The sequence below is a fragment of the Stomoxys calcitrans genome, chromosome 2, assembly GCF_963082655.1.
Source record: "Stomoxys calcitrans chromosome 2, idStoCalc2.1, whole genome shotgun sequence".
Taxonomy (NCBI): Eukaryota; Metazoa; Arthropoda; class Insecta; order Diptera; family Muscidae; genus Stomoxys; species Stomoxys calcitrans.
The window spans coordinates 191651379-191668678 of record NC_081553.1 but is presented as its reverse complement, the minus strand read 5'-3'; positions in this window follow the sequence as shown (position 1 = coordinate 191668678).

The window sequence follows — 17300 nt, the reverse complement described above, 5'->3', positions numbered from 1 at the left end:
TAAATCAGTTCATAAACTGATATAGCTGCCAAATAAACCGATCCCCCAATTTGACTTGCTGAGGGCTGAGCCCTAAGGGACTTGACCATCCTGCAGCCCGCAGCATCCAAGCTAAGTCTGTGCATTCGCCCTAGTCGGAATCCACTATCCCAAACAGGCCAGCACAGAAGAGGGTTCAGCATCGTCATAGCATTCGCAGAAACTATCCGCAATTCAAACCTGGCCAGTTGGTCAGCCTCTTCGTTTCCCGCCACACCTTGAAGGCTCGAGACCCAACACAATTTGACTAGAGAACCTAACGAAGTTAGACTTCATGATACGCAGCCAGAGCCTTCGGCGACGTACAGTGGGAGAAAATCGAAAAAAAAAAACAAGTATTAGCGTGTTATGTTCGCCCGGGCCGAATCTTATCTACCCTCCACCATGGATCGCATTTTTCGAGTTCTTTTCCCGGTATCTCTTTTTAGGGAAACAGAGAATATAGAAAAAGAATTGCTATGCTATTGGAGCTATATCAAGTAATGGTCCAAATCGGATTATATTTTAATTGAATGTAGTAGAAGTCATTGTGAAAATTTCAGCGAAATCTAATAAGAATTGCGCTCTTTAGGGGCTCAAGAAATAAAATAGGTAGGTCTATCTATAAAAAAAAGCCCCATGGCTGTCACCCGATCAAAACACGAGAAACAAAATTGATCACGTTGTGATAGATGGAAGGCATTGATCCAGGGTGTTAGATGTACGATCGATCCGTGGAGCGAATATAGATTCGGATCATTACCTTGTTGAAGCAAAGATTCGCACCCGTTTGAACATGGCGAGGAAAGTACGATCTGACACTGCACGGAAGCTGGACATTGAAAAGCTGCAAGCACAACAAATGGCAGCAGCATACTCCACTCGACTGACCCAACTGCTTGATTAAAGCACTCCTTGTTCCGATGATATAATGGCGCAGTGACAAACTATTGCCCACTCCATGGAAAATGCCGCGAAATCCGTACTTGGGTACCGAAAGCCTCCTCCAAGAAACCCATGGTACGACCAAGAGTGTCGAGATGCTACTGAAGCCAATCCTGCAATCAGTAGAAACGCCCCAGATGAAGGAGAGGTATCGGGAGAAAAGGAGAGAGGAGAAACGTATATTACGCAGAAAAAAAAAGGAAATGGAAAGACGTGAGTGTGAGCGAATTGAGATGTACAGGAGTCAGAATGAAGTCCGGAAATTCTACCAAAGAATTAAACATCAAACCGATGGCTTTGGTGCAGGCACATCCTCTTGCAGAGACAAAGAAGGAAATCTGGTAACTGACACAGATAACATGCTGAGGATATGGAAAGAACATTTTACCCAACTGCTAGTGTCCGATGTTGGCGGCGAAGATTATACCGCAGATTAGAATGAGGTCCAAGTAGCAACAAGGCAGCAGGAGCCGACGGGTTACCCGCTGAACTATTTAAGACCGGAGGCGACACGCTGATAAGGCGTATGCATCAGCTTATCTGCGCAATCTGGCTAGAAGAACGCCTACTCGATGATTGGAATCTCAGCCTACTATGTCCCGTACACAAGAAAGGAGACAAGACGGAATGTGCCAACTACAGAGGAATAAGTCTCCTCCCCATCGCACACAAGATACTCTCGAGCGTACTGTGTGAAAGATTGAAACCTAAAGTCAGTGAGATAATTGGGCCCTATCAATGCGGCTTTAGACCTGGTAAATCCACCCTTGACCAGACATTCACACTGCGCCAAATGATGGAAAAGACCCGAGAAGGACAAATTAACACCTATCATCTCTTCGTTGACTACAAAGCCGCCTTCGATACTCCTTTACGTTCAAAGGTATTTCAAGCCATGTCTGAGTTTGATATCCCTGCAAAATTAATAAGACTCTGCAGGATGACACTTGCTGATACGCGTTCCTCAGTAATAATAGGAAAGAATCTCTCCGTACCATTTAATAGCAAACGTGGTTTCAGACAAGGAGACAGCCTATCGTGTGGATCTCTTTAACATCCTGCTGGAGAAGATTATGCGAGATGCAGATGTGAATAGATATGGCACACTAATCACAAGAGAACACATGCTACTCGCCTATGCCGACGACATCGATATCATAGGTCGGTCACCGGAAGTAGTAACTGCAGCCTTTGAAAGAATCGAAAGAGAGTCAGTGAAAATGGGTCTGGCTGTAAATGGATATAAGACGAAATGGATGGTTTCAGCTCCCAAAAAGCCTTGCACAACCGAGCAGATAAAGAAAATGGAGAGGAACCACAACTTTGAGATAGTCAGTAACTTTATCTACCTCGGCACCGCCGTAACCGAAACGAATGACACCAGTTTTGAGATTAAGCGAAGAATAATACTGGCAAACAGATGCTACTTTGGACTAAGTAAGCAGTTTAGAAACAAGGCCACCTCTCGACAGACGAAGATTACACTATACAAGACACTGATACTATCCGTGCTGTTATATGGTTCTGAAGCATGGGTACTTGTAAAAGCAGATGAGGCAGTGCTTGGAGTATTTGAGAGAAAGATTCTTCGTAAAATATATGGAGCAGTTTGCGTTAACGGAGAATATAGGCGACGTATGAACCACAAGCTGTATGGGCTGTATGACGACGATTGCATAGTTACACGCATCAAAATACAACGGCTGAGTTGGCTAGGTCATGTTGTCAGAATGGATGAAGAAGCTCCAGCAAAGAAGTCTTTGGAAGGCAAACACGTTGGTACACGCAAACCGGGAAGACCAAAAGCCCGATGGAAAGAGTTGTGGGAGACACCTCGAAACTTGGTGTCAGAGATTTTAGAATGAGCGCAGAAAATCGAGGCGCTTGGAACGCTATTCTACGTCCGGCTAGTGGTATGGAATGGAATTATTCTGTCGTAGCCAATTAAAGTAAAGTAAGTGTAACTGAAATTTGAAAAGTGATTTGTTTTAAGCTGCCCAACATGCGATCCGAATATGGTTCAGATCAGACCATATTTAGATATAGCTGCCATATAGACCGATCTCCCGATAAAGGGTCTAAAGCCCATAAAAACTTTATTTAGAATCCGATTTTGCTGAAATTTGAAACAGTGAGTTGTTTTATGACTTCCGACATCCAACTTAAATATGGCTTAGATTGAACTATAGTTAGATATAAATAGCTGCCATAGAGACCGATCTGCCGATTTAGGGTCTTCAGCCCACAAAAGCCGTAATTATTAACCGATTTCGCTGAAATTTGAAATGGTGAGTTCTTTTAAGCCTCCTGACATCCGACCCAAATGTGATTCAGATCAGACTATATTTTGATATAGCTTCCATATAGACCGATCTGCCGATTTAGGGTCTTCAGCCCATAAAAGCCGTAATTATTATCCGATTTCGCTGAAATTTAAAATAATGATTTGTTCAAAGCCTCCCACCATCTTACCCAAATATGGTTCGGATTGGATAATATTTAGATATAGCTGCCATAGAGACCGATCTGCTGATTTAGGGTCTTCAGCCCATAAAAGCCATAATTATTACCCGATTTCGCTGAAATTTTAAATGGTGAGTTGTTTTAAGCCTTCCGACATTTGATCTAAATATGGTTCACATCGGACTATATTTTGATATAACTTCCATATAGACCGCTGTAGTTTTTACCCGATTTCCCTGAAATTTGAAAAAGTGAGTTTTTTTAAACCTCTCAATATCCAACCTTAATATTGTTCAGATCGGACTATATTTAAGTGTAGCTGCCATATAAACCGATCTGCTGATTTAGGGTCTTTAGCCCATAAAAGCCATAATTATTAATCGATTTCGTTGAAATTTTAAACAATGAATTGATCACCACCTTAGTGGTGGGTATCCAAAGTTCGGCACGACTGAATTTAACACATTTTTACTTGCTTTAAACTAATTTCTTTAGATTTTACGGGTGATGGGCTACTAACCCGACACCCCAAACTATTTTTTTATCGTTCTATAGGTGAACTCGTAGCACATTTTAGCTCACTAACACCCGTTATGTGTAGCTACCCAGGTGACACGCCTGGGAGGTTTGTACCCACTTTTAAAATCAAGGAAGAGCAAGATAAGCCTGGATTTTGTCAAGTCAAAATCATTCAGAAACGTTGTTTGGTTTCCAACATCCCCACGTCACACACAAGACATCCAACTATTAGAACAAAATACACTTGCAGCCGGACAATATGGGATTTTATAAGAAGAAAAATTTAACGGCTTCAAAGTAATGCTTAAGGGTCAGTCATAAGCGCTACTTTGAAGCCGTTTAAAAAGAAGTTCACGATGCAATAATTGGAATATAAAACCCTTAAAGAATCTAAAATCGATATTTCGAAATGTTAAAACGAAATTTAGATCCGACATAAGCCTTTCCCTCAATCAATTATTCCAACTTCATCGATTTAATGAAGTGGCACCACTGATATTACAAAATTTCCCATTCACACACATACACAAACACTCTCTGACTGGCAACTGAAACCATTGCAGTGTAACACCTTTAGCTCAGCTCAGCTCTGCCTTCAAACAGTTTGAGCGCTGCCCGCTGTTTCTCGCTCAGTAAATAAGTGAGCGCCCAAGCATATCGATGTACAAAAGTAGCCAATCACAGGCCAAAGATTAGAGTGATATACAAACACAATTATATACAAGCTTAAGTATATAAGCTATTAGGTCTATAAATAGGTGTGTTGTTGGCTCATTTATTTTAAATATCTACTTACCAAAAACCAAGCATACCACTACACAAACCTTAGCTAAGGTGAGAACAGAGCTACTACAACAGCCTTTGTTATGGCTATATAAACTATTGCAATTAATTGATATTTTTAAAGTGGTTGTTGTTGTTGTTGTTACCCAGAGCCATGGAGAGCCGATGAGAGTTTATAATTCAATCATTTACTCCAGAGAACCATTAATTATTGTGTGTGTGTTTGGGTGTTTGTAAGTGTGTGTCTTTTTTTAATCGCTGTAATGGCCTGAAATCATCGGCCAATGATATTTGGTGATGGTCATATCTGAGTAGCATAGCATTAATCATGCCTCTATTAATGATTACACAGTGTATTATGAATTAATTAAAATACCATCGAAATGTTTAGCTATTCAAATCCAATTGAATAATGTGACCCATTACAATGGAACAAATAATAAATTATATAAATGTTAGCCACAAACAAATGGCTGCGATTTAATTCACAATCGCGTATTTATGATGATAAAATAAAAGGAAGTTGAATAATGAAATAAAACTAAAATAATACCAAATGGCATTAATCATTGTAACATAAGTAGAGGTGTATTCATTACGGGCTTAATGTGCAAATTAGTTTGCCAAGTTTGAGATTAATTGAAACATGGTCTTGAATCAAATGGAATATTTTAATTAGTAGTGAGATCAGGTGCTTCCAAGGTTAGATTTCTGAGAATTATATAAAGAATTTAAAGAAATTCAACACTCTTCATTGAACCTTGCAAATGCAAGTTTTCCAGGGAGCTATTTATTAAGAAATAAAGGGGAAACTGCTCACACGGCATACCATAGGCTGACACCACTACGCAAAGAAATTTTACTAGGGAAAAATGCTCCTACTACATGTTCCCAACGCTTAGTGTGGGGATAACCACTATTGACTTATGATTTTATATTCTTGCCAGGATTAGAACGCAGACGTTCAACATTATAGACAAACAAATGCCAACCTATGTGACACGGTGGTGCAGTGTTTGATTGAACAATATTTGGCTTAATTAATAAAAGTTGTGTAAAGAATGCAAAATCAAAAGACTTAAGACACATACAGCACCAAATATTGGGTTGCCCAAAAAGTAATTGTCGGTAATATAGTAGTAATATAGTCGGCGTTGACAAATTTTTTCAACGGCTTGTGACTCTGTAGTTGCATTCTTTCTTCTGTCAGTTATCAGCTGTTACTTTTAGCTTGCTTTAGAAAAAAGTGCGCGAAATTTTGTTTACATTTGTTTGTCTGGCGTCAATTTTAATATGGGTATCACATGTATTGAAAGAAATTCATTTAACTAACCGAATCAACGCTTGTGCACCTTATGCACCTTAAACGCAATGAATTCGATCCGTTTTTAAAACGAATCATAACTGGAGATGAAAAATGGATTGTTTACAACAACGTTAGTCGAAAACGATCATGGTCCAAGCATGGTGAACCAGCTCAAACCACTTCAAAGGCTGATATCCACCAAAAGAAGGTTATGCTGTCTGTTTGGTGGGATTGGGAGGGTGTGGTATATTTTGAGCTGCTTCCAAGGAACCAAACGATTAATTCGGATGTTTACTGTCAACAATTGGACAAACTGAATACAGCCATCAAGGAGAAGCGACCAGAATTGGTCAATCGTAAAGGTGTCATATTCCACCAGGACAACGCTAGACCGCACACATCTTTGGTCACTCGCCAAAAACTGAGTGAGCTTGGCTGAGAACTTTTGATGTATCCACCATATAGCCCTGACCTTGCACCATCAGACTACCATTTATTTCGATCTTTGCAGAACTCCTTAAATGGTAAAACTTTCGGCAATGATGAGGCTATAAAATTGCACTTGGTTCAGTCTTTTGCACATAAAGGCCAGAAGTTCTATGAGCGTGGAATACTAAACTTGCCAGGAAGATGGCAAAAGGTTAGCGAACAAAATGGCAATTATATATTTGATTAAAGTTCATTCTAAGTTTTATTAAAAATGCATTTACTTTCTTTTAAAAAATCCGCAATTGCTTTTTAGGCAACCCAATAAATAATTCATGGGCAGCTTTCTCTAGAGAAATTCACCAGAATTTTGGGAGGGATACTTTGATATCCTCTTTAGAATTCGATTGCAAGTGTTCAAGGTAATAGACATACATGCAACACGATGGCTACACTGAAAAAAAAGGTTGACCGAAAATTTTAGATTTTTCCTTATTTGTAGGATTTTAGCAATGAAAACGAGCCAAATAACCAAAACTTTGAAATGAAGATGATATCTTTAAATTTAATTTTCTATTTACTAACGGACATGCCTATCCGTTTCGAATTTTGCTCGATCTGTATATGCCGGGTCAAAGCGGAGTAAAAGGAAATAGGAGTAGAGACGAAATCTAGAAGACTGCCATCGGTAAAAGTGAATGCGAAGCCTTTTAGGGTGACGTAGTCCCAGTTAAGAGCTTGGTGGACGAACGCACGTGTAGCACTGCGATATGATGTGAAACGTTCGGAGGGACGACTTAAATCCTATGGGAGGATTTGCTTATTATGTTGAACTTGGCATCTCAACCTAAAAAAACCAAACATTCAAAGACGCTCCTATTTGTAAAGCTACACTGTCCTCTGGTTTTAAAGCCAATGTCCTAACTTTTGACCTTTATTTTAGATTATTGTCTTTACAAACAAAAGCCAAAGTTAAGGATTTAAAAAAAAAAAATATCCTTAATATCGAGGCAAACATTTTTCACCAAAGGAAATGTCTCCTTAAAAAGTTTGAAAATTTGTGAAACTTTGCCTCTTATCTTTAAAATAAGGACAAATATGTTTTCAGTGTAGGTGATAGATTAGACATATATTAGCTTAATTGACCAATATTGTGTAATGAAAGCAAAATCAAAAGACTTAAGACACATACACGGACAAAATAAATTACCCTTGGTTACATTGGCATTACAGACTAACTTTCCAAAAATTAACCGTGCCAAAATTTGGATACCCACCAACATGAATATACATTTCATCTAAATTTCGTCAAGATTTGGGGGCTATATGAAGATGTAGTTCGAAATAGCCCATCTTTGAACTTACCTTTACCTATGCAAAGTTTCAGCTCAATTTCTTCCTTCAACAAACAACGGAAGAACAAATGCAAATTTGCCCATGAACATTACATTAAGGATCCGGGACAAACTTCTCATATATCAATGAGTGCTGTTCGATTCAAGTTTAAGCTCAATGATGAGGGACCTCCTAGTCGAATCCGAACGTCGTGCTTCACACCGTTTTTATACCCACCACCATAGGATGGAAGCATACTAATCTAGTCATTCCGTTTGTAACAACTCGAAATATTGATCTGCTACTCTCTGGATATTCTGGACCGCCGCAACATTCTGAGTCGATCCGTCCGTCTGTCGAAATCACGATAGCGGTCGAACGCCTAAAGCTAGCAGCTTGAAATTTTGCACAGATACTTAATATTGAGGTAGGTCGTTGGGGATAGCAAATGGGTCATATGGACCGGTTCACATTTGGATATAGCTCCCATTTAAATCGATCTCCCGATTTGACTTCTTGGGCCCCTGGAAGCCGCAGTTGTTATCCGATTTTGTTCTCCTATCACTTCCAATAACCGTGTCAAGTACGGTCCAAATCGGGATATAACCTCATATAGCTCCCATATAAACCGATATCCCACATTGACTTCTTGAGCCCCTGGAAGCTAAAATTTTTATCTTATTTGGCTGAAATTTTGCATATAGTGTTCTCTTGTGACTTCCAACAACTGTGCCAAGTACGGTCCAAATCGGTTTATAACCTGATATAGCTCCCATATAAACCGATCTCCCAATTTCACTTCTTGAGCCCCTGGAAGCCGCAATTTTTGTCCGATTTGGCTGAAATTTTGCATGCGGTGTTCTCTTACTGACTTTCAACAACTGTACCAAGTACGGTCTAAATCAGCTCTCATATAAACCGGTATCTCAATTGTCCTTGTTCGGTTGCTAGAATCTTTAATTTTGCTGGTTTGACAGAAGTTTGGTATGTAGTATAAAATAATGCCCTTCAACTCAATTTAGTGTTTATACATTTTTAGCTGAATCCATGGTGGTGGATTCCCAAGATTCGACCCTGCCGAACTTAGCACGCTTTTACTTGTTTCAAATGGCACAGTTCCTCACAAATGTCGCCAGCATTAGGGGGGATAACCAACGCAGAAAATTTTTTCTGATGTTCTCGCTAGAATTCGAACCCAGGCATTCAGCGTCATAGGCGGACATACGAACGGTGGCCATATGTCCTCTCACGATCCGGATCACCTCATAGGATTTCCGCCGTCTCACCGATTGCTTCGCTGTTCCCCGCGCCCTTAACTCGGACTGTGTCAACCGGAAAGGGCTCGGGTTAACCAAATTTATTGACGGCAATCCTCGGGCCTTCATTGAAACATAGTTTGCTTTTTCATTCCCCCTTACTCCGTTATTGTCCGGCAGATGCAGATCTTGCCATCCTCAGAGAAGACGTTAATCTTATCTTACACTCCAAGAATATTTGTCCTCTCGTTAGAACATACAACCTCACACATTCTGTGATCTCCCGTATCTGTGAAACAAATCTTAATCCTTGGGCTCTCAATGTAAACCTCCAAGTCCACTCTGTGCTCTAGCTTTGATCCATACGTGTAGCATGAACTTCCAGATGGCAATACCATAGTTCCGTCAATCCAAGACTGTGCCGCCGGCAGCAGTGCCTCGCACTAGACCGCAAGTGTCGTTTCAGGTATCCGATCCGAGAGCTCCTTCATTCATTACAGGTTTCCTATCGTGGTCTCGATTATACCGCGGTGGTGTGACCTGCTCCTATCCTCTATCCTGTCTCAGATCGCCTTAAGTCTTATAGACGCAGTGGTTGTCTTACACTTAATCTGTATGTCTGTGGGTCTTATAGTCTACTCTAGTGGATGTGGCCCTTATCGTCCCCATAGACAACATGTTCTATGATCCAGTTGTATTATCCATATGTTGCACTATTTCTCCATCACAGTGCACCAAACTACTGAGGCGTATGAAAGTATAGGTCAAATCACACTCCTGTAGAGACAGTTTACTAAACATGGGTTCAGGACCCATTTCAAGCCTTGTACCTAACATCTGTGAGCCTTCTTAGTAAGCTCCGGAATGTGACACATCCAATTCAGTTTCCTTTTCAAGAGCACCCCTAAGTTCTTGACCATGTAGGGTATCGAATAGTTCTCCTCCTTCCACTTCCTCGTTAACAGACAGATTTCAGACTTTCTGGGTTATCATTGAGACCTTTTCATCTAGCACAGTCGTATACCATTTCCAATAGCCTTTCGGCCCTTCTGTACAGCTGATTCGGATCTCAACCCCTTAGAAGTATTATAAGATCGTTTACGTTGACGAGTTCAAATCGGGTTCCTCCTCAATCAGCATTCGTAATAGGATATTTAGGTGGTCACCCAATGGAGTGGCGTTTAAATGCCCCCTCTGGCATGCCTTAGCCCGTATCTCTCTTTGCCTTACGCAAAGGACCCACAATTTATCCACCTGTTCCTTAGCATATGGTTAGAGACTGGTTATCTAAGGACCCGGTCCATCTTGTATTGGTTAAAGGATTGTATCTGTGTGTCGGTCCTCAATTTGTTGAAAGACCCTTCGATGTCAATGCATACCGCCAATATGTACGTCTTGGCATCGAAATGGAGTGGCGATAAAATGGCCCCTCTGGCATGTCTTAGCCCGTATCTCTCTTTGCCTTACGCATAGGACCCACAATTTATCCACCTGTTCCTTAGCATATGATTAGAGACGGGATATCTAAGGACCCGGTCTAGTATTGGTTAAAGGATTGGATCTGTATGTCGGTCCTCAATTTGTTGAAAATCCCTTCGATGTCAATGCATACCGCCAATATGTACGTCTTGGCATCGGTCTCCACTGATCCCCCCCCCCTTCACATAAACATGCGGCTTTTATCTGAACAATTCACTGGATGTCTTACACTTTATCATGGTGTCCAATATACGCTCCATGATTTTAAGTAGAAAAACTTAAGGCTTATAGCTCTATAGGTCTTTAGAGCAGCATAACTTGTCTCTCAGGACTTGGGTATAAATACCACCGTTGTTTCCTGCCAGGCCTTTGGAGTATATGCAAGTTCCAGGCACGCTTTGAATTTAGCAGCCAGATGGTTTGCCAGGTTCTCCGCCTCTCTATCTCTCTCTCTACAATAACGCCGCAAATATGTCTGACCGGGTGACTTAAATGATTGAAAACTCCTCAGGGCTTCCTTAACCATAAAATTCAAAAATTGAGCCTTGTGTACCGTCGTAGCCCATGGAAAATGAGTTTTCATAGGAAGCCTCAACATGTTCTCTGTTATCTCTGCACCCACTCCCTTGTCGTCTACTAACGTTGCAGTTTAGATATGGGTTTTTGAGGGAAACTTTATCATCTTAGCGCCGCCATTAACGCAATCGACCTGTTCGCAGAAAAACTTACAGGAGGCACGTTTTGCAGCTAAGATTATCCAATTGTATTGCCTGGGCTATGTGTAATACATATCCCAATAAACTGGCACTTCATAATGACGCCCATCTATGGCATGTCGCCTATGACGCCGTATGCGTGAGTTCAAATCATGACGAAAAAAATGTTGTACGATGGTTATCCCACTGTGCCCCTTTTCCTTAATGAAATTTTCTTGCGCAAATTTGCATTGGGTTATCCCCTCATTGAAAAAATGGTATAGCAGCCTTGTATGCGTGGGTTCAAATCATGACGAAAAAAATGTTGTACCATGGTTATCCCACTGTGCCCCTTTTACTTAATGAAATTTTCTTGTGCAAATTTGCATTGGGTTATCCCCTCATTGAAAAAATGGTATAGCAGCCTTGTAAAAACTTCTCGCCAAAAAGGTTTCGCTATACGTCACGCCCTTCGGACTCGGCTATAAAAAGGAGGTCTTTTATCATAGAGCTTAAAAAACTTAAATCGGAAAACACTCTTTGGTATGTGAGAAGCATGGAATGTTCGTGAGCAAATTTTCATTCCATAAAGCCTGCAGGACTCTTTCCGAATGTTGCGAATCTCCCCGGTGATCCAGAGTTTTTCTTAAGCTGATTTACTTTCACGAAGAGAACAACTATCTTCTAAACACCCACCTGTTAATGCCGTAATCCGTTGACTTATGCTTGGACATTCCAATGTATTTGTCCAAGTCTTCCTCTGAGAAGTCTTCCGAATTTTGTCGGATTCGGCAATTTTACGATGGACTCTCTAATTCTGAACCTCATCTATCAGATTTTTCGAGCATAATGTCACATCTACAACCGCCTCCCTAATCCTATTGCCAATGGAAGCAGGGAGGCCAGGGTAGGGCAGAGGTTAGCATGTCCCCCCATGACGTTGAACGCCTGGGTTCGAATCCTGGCGAGAACATCAAAAAAAAATTGTCTGCGTTGGTTATCCCTTTCTAACGGGAAAGCTCTGAGCACCACACAGGCTGGAACATTGAAATCCGATCTGGTTGGTGTTCATTACTGTCACGAGAAGCTTAGCTGCTAGCTACTGGGCGCGTCCACAGGTTGCGTTTAGTGGAGTGCTCCACACGGAGTAGCTGAACGGCAGTCGCGGACAATCAGCGGTATCGAGCGGAGAGTCTCAGTGAGAGGCCGGGCAGCACCAGCCTAAGATGCTCGATATGACAAGGCTAGTTATTGGCGCCTTTTAATAACCAATGGCCACCCTGTTCCCGCGGCGATCAGTCCTTCGGAACGGAACGAGCTTACTCATCTACAGGAGCAAGACGAGAATCGCCACCTCCACAACAACCACATGTGTCAAGGCACATTGTCCGTCCCTCCACTCCTATAGGAGGGACGTACAATGTGCTGTGGTCTGACTCGACTACAAGTGCCAAGGCAGCTACACATAAAGAATGGGCAGACAACATCCGGCGATCTGATCCCACCACCGCAACTGTTGGGTCTTTGGAGTCAATTTCGAGCATACACCTGAAATGCCTAAAAGTTTTGGGTAATAGGCAGTACCTATTCTGAGAGTCAGTTTTTTGTTGAGGAACGAATTGAGGGGCGAATTTGTTGTGGAGCGGACTTAACGGACAAATTCTCATAACTGTTATCAGTTATGAGAATTTGAGGGCAAGATTACCCTTAAACTGTGTGATATGGTCAAGGTGACCATGATGGATTAAAACTTAAATAAAAACAACATTCAACTTTCGCAATTTTTAACTTCCTTCCTCTTTCCCTGCATCTCGCTTTCATGAAAATAAATTCTTAAGAAAATACAAAATAATATTCAATATTTTTCAGATGAAGTAAAATAACCCCTAGGTGGCATAAAAACTAAAAACTATAAAAAAAAATATTTTTTTTTCTTTCTCTTGAAGCGCCTTTGAGGTGCTTACAGAAACAGTAGCCTTTTTTAACAGTTTTGTTAAACATGCAACATTTTTACCATTCAGACATAATGTGCGGACAGTCGGATAAACGGACAGACAGACAGACAGACATACAGCTGGATGAAAGGATGGATAGATGGATGAAAAGACGGACGAAACAGGCAAAGTGCCAAACATTCATACATATGGACAATGTTAGTATTGGAAAAAAAATTTGTTTCGTTTGGGTTTTATTTGCTTCTTTTTTACGTTTTGTATATCGCATTGTCTGGTGTTCATTTTATTTTATTCAGTGACAACCAACAATTGTACAAAAACAAAGAAGAAATTTTAGAAGGAGGAGAGCTACTGAAAAAAAAAAATCTCAAAAAAAAATACCAAAAAAAACAAAGAAAAGGTGTTTCATTTTATGAGATCAACGAGAGAATTCCTAACAATGCAAAGCAAGACCCAATGCCATGCAAAGATGCTGCCTTAGCAACACTAGCCTGCTCCATCACCTCGGCATCAGGCTTAACCAACATCAACAACCTCATCATCATCACCCTGCAACAGACACCACACGAGCGACACCAATATCCCACCACAACAAAAAAAAAAAAACACCACACCACAATGACTAGGACGAAGCACCATCATGATGACGTTGGTGATGGTGATGATGATGAGCTACAGGCTACAATATTACCCCAACTTTTGGGGACAACAACATGAACACCCAAATGATGTTGCTGCCTTTTTGGTGGTGGTAAGTAAAGTTGGTTGGTTGCTTGGTTGGCTGCAGACTGTTCTACTGCCACTGCCACTGCGGCCGCCGCCACTGTTACTTGCATTGCTAATTGTGAAAGCAAAAGAGGAAATTAATGTGCTGTTGTAAATAACAAATTATTGCACACTTATTTTGTTTGTTTCCACACAACAAACAGAAAATGTTCAACAAGTTTCTCGTTTTCCGTTTCAGCGGAATGGGGATTTTTCTCCCAAGAATTGACTATAGATGAGGATGCAGCACATCAGTGGTGTACTCTGTCCCTGTGTTACATTCTAAGAATCCTTTTTTGTATTAAAAGTTCCTCTTTTATTGTTGTAGTAGTTGTTGTTGTTGTTATTCCTCACTCTCCATGCCAAGCAGCTTAACTTATGGTGGGGGAGGTTGATCAACCCAGACAACGAGACAATCAGTTTTAATACTGACGCCGTCTCGTCGCCTTGGGATTTGTTACTTTTGGGCATTGTATTCTTCACTTCAATGTTTTGTTATTGCTGCTGTTGTTGCTGCTGTCGCTGTCTTGCCGCTGAAGGTGGTTGGTGGCTGTGGGTGCCAGTGGCGTTGTCTCCTTTTTGAAAATGAATCTAAACTTTCAAACACACTCCAAGTTATTGCTGTTCATGGTTAACAGCAGCCAGCAAGCCAGTCAGCCAGCCAGCCAGCCAAATCAAAACAAAACCCACAAACACACAAAACAAATAAAACCCTTAAACAACAATAACGAAAAATCTAAATAGGCTCTTTTTTTTTCTTCCCCAAAGCTATAGCTGTATGCACACAGGAAACAAAAACTAAATATCCCATTCTTAGGATGGGATGAGAAAAAATCCATGCCACCTTAAATCATTTTTTGCGGTAGATATTCTAAAATGAAATAAAAGCAAATATGGACCTAGATGATTTCTATGTTGAACTATTTTTGTTTTTTTTTTCAGTTTTAAGGTAATTAATTATACAAGCTCTAGGGAGTTTGTTTCTTAAGTCTTTTGTTTTTAGTGGTAAAATACACATGACCCAGTAAAGTATGAGTTTAAATTTTTTAAAAATAAGATAAATCTAAATACGGAAGGGATATTTGGTTAAAAAAGCCATTTGCATCTCCTTTTTTAAGTTTCGTTCGGTATAAACTTTTGTGGCAGGTTTGTGTCTTAAGTCTTTTGTTTTTATTGGAAAATGCCCCAATAAAAGGATGTAAATGTACGAAAATAAATAAAACTAATTCCGTTCTGTTTAGAAATGAGCTACTTTTTTTACATAACTTTACAAAACAGTTTCCAAATTTTAGTGCAATATGTAAAACAGGTTTGTGTCTTAAGGGCTCTTTCTTTCCTTTGCAAATGACATATAAACTATAGGTTGCCCAAAAAGTAATTGCGGATTTTTCATATAGTCGGCGTTGACAAATTTTTTCACAGCTTGTGACTCTGTAATTGCATTCTTTCTTCTGTCAGTTATCAGCTGCTACTTTTAGCTTGCTTTAGAAAAAAAGTGTAAAAAAATATATTTGATTAAAGTTCATTCTAAGTTTTATAAAAAATGCATTTACTTTCTTTTAAAAAATCCGCAATTACTTTTTGGGCAACCCAATACTCATGACCCAGTAAAATATGAGTTTAAATTTTTTAAAAATAAGATAAATATAAATACGGAACGGAAGAATATTTGCCTCAAAAAGCCATTTGCATCTCCTTTTTTAAGTTAAGTTCATTATAAACTTTTGTGGCAGGTTTGTGTCTTAAGTCTTTTGTTTTTATTGGAAAATGTCCCAATAAAAGGATGTAAATTTACGAAAATAAATAAAACTAATTCCGTTTAGTTTAAAAATGAGCTACTTTATTTTACATAACTTTACAAAACCTTTTCCAAATTTTAGTGCAAACAGGTTTGTGTCTTAAGTCTTTTGTTTTTAATTCTAAAACAAACCTACAACCCAATGAATTTTGACTGTAAATTTTTTTCAAAATAAAATAAACCTAGATATGAAAAAAAGAAAATTCGCCTTCTGAAGCCCTTTGTATGTCCTTATTGTCCTTATTCTAAAGTTTCTTTGTGCAAGTTTGTGTCTTAAGTCTTTTGTTTTTGATTGAAAAATTCCCATGACTTACAGAATTTGGATGAAACATCTTGAAAATAAATTGAAACTAATTTTGAAAAATTAGAAAATGAGCCTCCTGAATCTCTTTAAGAGCCCTTTTCTTAGAATAATAGTTAAATTTTGTTATTGAAAAAGTTTGTGTCTTAAGTCTTTTGTATTTCATTGGGTATATTACCCATGATCCAATGAAGGTCAACTTTACACTCCAAATCAAACGATTCTTGAGGCCTTTTTTTGAAGGCCTCAATGTGAAGCTTTTGGGCAAGTTCGTGCCTTAAGTCTTTTGTTCGAAATCTGGTTCCGGCTTCCTGACCTTGAAATGATCCTGTTGGCGGAAATCCCGATGATCACTGTACGATTGCAAAGTCAATGCAAGGACGTCAAATGTGAACATCTTTGGGTACATTAGGATGATGATGTAGGGCAATAGCAAACCGGACGGTAGGGTTGCCAAAGTTATTGGAGTGTAATAAGGAAACTAACGCCTTCTTAGAGTAAACCACAATCTGTATCATATGGGTACCGGACCAATGTATTCGGTTGCCCAAAAAGTAATTGCGGATTTTTCATATAGTCGGCGTTTGCTAATTTTTTCACAGCTTGTGACTCTGTAATTGCATTCTTTCTTCTGTCAGTTATCAGTTGTTACTTTTAGCTTGCTTTAGAAAAAAAGTGCGAAAAAATTATATTTGATTAAAGTTCATTCTAAGTTTTATTAAAAATGCATTTACTTTCTTATAAAAAATCCGCAATTACTTTTTGGGCAACCCAATAGTATAAGAAAGAGATGGCACACTACTAGGCTGTTAGGACCAGAAGTCTTCCATCGACAAAGTTGATGAAAGCGAAATGTTTTAAAACCACTTAGTCCGAGTTAGTAGCATGACTGAGAACAGTGAAACGGTTGGATATCAGGCAGTGCACGCGATGTTATTCCAAACAACTCGCCCCCAAAATACCGTCCTAGAAAGCGGGTTGACTAGTAACAGGCATCAGGCGCAGTCACTCCTGGACATCAGGCAATGCACCAGCTATTACTCTTATGAAGACATGATTTGATGTAAAGTGATTTAAACATTTGCGATTGAAAAACGAACGCAAACGAACTGCTAGACAAGAGGCAGACAGAGGCCCTATGCCTCCTGTATCTACTACACATGGGTCAAAAAGCTGGCTACTAAATGGATAGATAAGAACATTCCATTAAGGAGCAGGGGCAAACTTCTCACTTATCAATGAGTGCTGTCCAATTC